Source organism: Arachis duranensis, chromosome 3, assembly GCF_000817695.3.
Source record: "Arachis duranensis cultivar V14167 chromosome 3, aradu.V14167.gnm2.J7QH, whole genome shotgun sequence".
In the NCBI taxonomy this organism is placed as follows: Eukaryota; Viridiplantae; Streptophyta; class Magnoliopsida; order Fabales; family Fabaceae; genus Arachis; species Arachis duranensis.
In genome coordinates this window covers 38232732-38237495 of record NC_029774.3, presented here as the reverse complement: position 1 = coordinate 38237495, position 4764 = coordinate 38232732, and positions in this window count along the sequence as shown.

Below are 4764 nucleotides of genomic sequence, written 5' to 3'. Positions count from 1 at the left end.
CTTATATATTTATATTTTTATTTTTAAAAATTCTTAAATTCATCAATGGCTTTCTCATTTTCCTTTTTCCCAATTTTCAGTCTTTTCATCTTCTCTCCCTCCACCATCTTTTTAAATGAAGCTATCTCTGACGTTGCCAACATTCTCGCCAATTCAAACTTCATCTCCATGACTCTTATGGCAACGAAATTCCTCTTAGTTTTTTATCATTAAAGAAATTACTTTGATTGATTAGGTATTAAACAGGGATTCAAAAATCTTTCCAACAAAACTGTCTAAGAATCTTGGAATGAGAGAAATCATGGTCACCATGCATAGCATTCTGCCGCCATATCTTAGGGGTCATCTTTAGAGATTTCTTCGCCATGTCCAACTGCTCCGGCAGCCACCCTATTACACTACCACTCCCCACTTCCCTTCTTGAATCCGCTATCCTATCCGATGCACAACTCACAAGGTTCCTCGTGTTCGGGATCTCTAACTCCAACAAGGGCGACGCCTTGTGGTCTTTGAAGTAACATTTGTCATCCTCGCCGACTCAAACTTCGTCTCCATGGCTTTTACCCTTCAAGTTGTGGCATAATCCCTTTTGGAACAGTCCTCTTCTGTCACCATCCTCGCCCCCACCGATTCTATCTTTAAGAAGTCCGGTTAGCCCTCTCTCGACCTCCTCTGCTTCCACCTTGCTCCTTTTCCCTTATTATCGCAGAGCCTCCGCCTCCCCCTAGCCAGCACCAGGATCCCTACCATGCTCCCCAGCCAGTCCCTCGTCATCACCACCTTTCCCTCCGACCGCATTACCTCCTTCAACATCTCTTGAGCCACCTCATTCGTAGCTGAAAATTTTGAAATTAGCCACAACACATGAAGGACTCGATAATCAGTTGCAGTCGATACCCTCAGAATCCTCTTTGAAAAAATTGTGATTCTGGTCGGGTGGTTCACGAACTGTTCTCTCCCTTCTGCACATGAACACAGTTGAGCCAAGAGCTTGAATATAAGCTCTGTTAGGTTTTTCTCGATTGGTTTATTGACAGAGTTTGATTTGTTTGGCAACTACACCAGATTTCACAATCTTCGTTTTATTTCTCCCCAAGAATTATTTTGAAATTTTAAAAATATAGAGGTGTCCTTAATTAGATTTTTAACCATAACAGCGAGAATATTTGTTTTTTTTTACAGAATATTCTATTATCTCAAACGTTTTTGTGACAATAGAGACTAAATTGAAAAAAAAATATGGTATAAAGACCAATTGAAAAGAAAAAAATTATAAAGACCTAATTAAAAATTCGGTAAAACTATAGGGACCTGATGAATAATTAAACCTTGTGAGTTAAGAAATTAACTAATTTTAATTGATGATGACAAACATTATTTTATTGGGTTAATCATCCAATTAGTTCTGATTATATTTGAATTAAGTGATGCAGGCCAAAATCAAAGAAGCAGCAGCCCAATTGGAATGAAACAAAAACAAGATTATTGGTGAATTCTCTAACCAACAAGCCCAAAATAATAAAGCAAAGAAATCAAATGGGCTGGATGGAAACTCTATACAACCCAAGTCCAAGTTGATTCCACCTAACTGAAGCATTCCAAAGCAAATGTTCAAGTTAGCTTCGGTCAAAATCAGACAGTGAGAGAGAGCCTTGTTCCGCTTGCTTTAATCACCAGAAAAGAAAGAGAGAGAAAGGTAAATCACCAAAAGCTAATGTCTAATCGTCCAAATCAAAGAAAGTTTAGCTAAGTCAGAAGTTAAGGGTAATTTATTTTCATTTGGATGCAATTTATTTTCTTCGCTCCTTCTCCAACTTTTTTCAACTCCCATTTAGGATAAATGAAGAAAGTGTTATCTAATCTGTGCTACTGTGAATCAATGGTTCACAAAGTTTCTTGGGGACAAAGCACATTCTTAATGGTATGGATTTGGAGCTTATCACTAAACAACATTACTTGCTGCTTAGTTGACCTCGGTCAAGCAAGAAAATAAAAATTGAAATCCCTAAGGGGTTAATTGAAGAAAGTAAAAATGACAAGCTTGGGAAGCACATAGCTCGAGGAGCTGATTCAGAAGAGGTCAATATAGCAACTTGTGAAGAGGTACAAAAAGGAAAAAAATTATTTTCTGAAGACGAAGGAGAAAGAACCAGATTTTGAGTTTATTCTGAAGAGTTTTTCTGTGAAGACTTCATCAACTTTGGACAGTATTTTCTAGTAAAAGAAGCATTCCGCTAAGATGAAGAACTTAATTAGAGTCAACTGAATCTGGTTCAACTTATAGCAACAGAGACTGTTAATGCATCAATCTCCTTCATGTCCCACAATTTGTATTTTATTTTCAATGTATATATTTCTGTAATTTTTTGAGTGGAAAAATGATAAAAGAGAGGAATCAAGAAAAATCCTATGAGTGATAAAAAGTTGAGTGAAACACTTGAGAGAAAAGCCTAGCTAGTGACTTCAGATTTCTTTAGGTTGTTTCTTATGTCTTGTGTCTTGTACCTGTGAGGTGTTCTTTTCTAAGTTGGGTTAGCACTTAAAGTGAAGAGTTAGATATTAGCATATCCAAGTCAAGTTAGTTGAGAACTTGAGAGAAAAGGATCGTGTGAATCCTATGTAATTGATTTATGTAATACTTTAATTATAGTGAAAATTCCACCACAACGATATAAGTTGCATTGCACAAAGCAACTGAACCAGGATACATATCTGTATCATTCTTCTCCCTTTCTTTAAGTTTTGTTTTCTGATATTTATGAGACAAAACAAAATTGTCTCGTAAAATATCCGCTGCACAGTTCAAACAGATTTTAAGTAAAAATCTATAAGTAGATGCTTATTTCATTAACGTAAAAGAAGGTCATAGATTCAATCTTCCTCTTTTAAGCCTTCTACAACCTTCAAACTTTAATTATACTATATAGTGTATTCTAATAAGTATTATATTATTTAGAAATTAATTAATTATTTTAAAAATTCATTTATTTTTAAAAAAGACATAAATTTTTTATATTAGAGTTTTACAAAATTACATTTTTATTTATTGCTTTCGGTTTTATATTTGTTTTAGTTGTCATTTTGAGTTTTTTTATGGTTAAACATAGGTTAGTGATTACGTAATGCATGTATGTGAAAATTGAGAAAAAATGCAAGTTATGTTAGTTATAAAAATGAGTTGGTTCCTTTGTTTACCTTTTAGGCATGATTATTGAGTTATTAGTGATCATATTAGGATAAGGTTTAGAAGTTGGTTAAATAGAGACAAGATATTGGGCAAATATATGCTTGTTGTGGCTTACCTTGTAATGATTGGCATTGGTTATGTTTAGGCGTATATAAGTTAAGGGCAAGAGAAAAAAATATCGCATTACCTTATCAATTGTATGAAGGTGTTGTTATACAGGAGGAGTTTTGTTTCGATTAGGGGGGGAAGTGAGAATATTAAAGCAAATTATGTAAAAGATAATAACACCTTATTTATATTAAATCTGGGATAATATAACAGACTATTACAGAAGGAATATGGAAGAGGTTGTGAAGTTATTATATTGCAATGATTGATTAGCATTTGATTCCACTTTTGCAGAAACTATGAATTTGTCTAAACATCACTTATCTCCACACTAATCTTCCTCTGGTTTCGATGTTGAATTTTTCTCAATTTCAGTTGCCAAACCTGCAATCCACAAGGATTATGCTATTTCCTCCTTGCCAACGTTTTCGGCTCCAGAAACCTTTTAGACTTCAGAGTAATTTCACTGAGTTCACTCTCTTTCTTTTCACCATGTTTTATTTTTCATCTCTTTCTCTTTCCACCAAATTATTTTCTTTTCAGTTTTCTCACACTTTCTTTGGTTTTCCTAGCACTCGTCAGCTCAAAAATGATGTGGACCACCGTTGACCATGATTTTCTTTCCCTCTCCGTTGGCCTATGAACTTCTATTGTGACAAAAAACAACTCGCCCAAAACCCATATGGACTCCATTGTTCAAAACTTGCATGGCCCATTCACCGCGTATGTCGCTTACTTTTTGAGTCTCGGCTTTAGCCGTTCATCCAAGCTCCACGTGGTTGCTTTTTGAAAATACTAGTATTTCAGTTGTTTTAACGGTTAATTTTAATTAATATATATTATATATTTTTTTATAATTCAAATCAATGATTAAAATAAATAAAACACTGATATTTCTAAAACACTTAAAACTCTTCCTATAGTATTTTCTTACATGCGATACGACAAACCTCTTATATCCAACCGGACCGTACATGGAATACTGCGATTCCATTGAAGTAAATGGAACATGTGAAAACTTTCCCTTACTTTAACAGAACTTCACAAATCACAATAGTTTACATCGCTAAGTTGCATTGTCTAAGGCTCTAGGCAAATCTTGGACTCATTTTTCTTTTTCTTCGTTATTGGACTGAGGTAATGTCTAACATAGAAAAAAAAAAGTGAATCAATCTCCATATCTCTAAGAAGCAAAATAAAATATAAATATATCACAACAATAATAATTTTAAAAATACGTGTACGCACGCATTTATTTTTAAAAATATATGTTAATGATAAGAGATAAGTACGATTTTGATTCCTAACGTAAAGGCCGAAAATTTATTTCGTTTCCAATTTTTTTTCGCTACAAAATGGTCCCCAAAGTTTTAATTTATTTTGAAATCGTCTTTTTTACTAATTTTATTTTTTTTATTACCAAATTACCTCTCATTAAACAAATTATAAAATAAAATAAAATAAATATA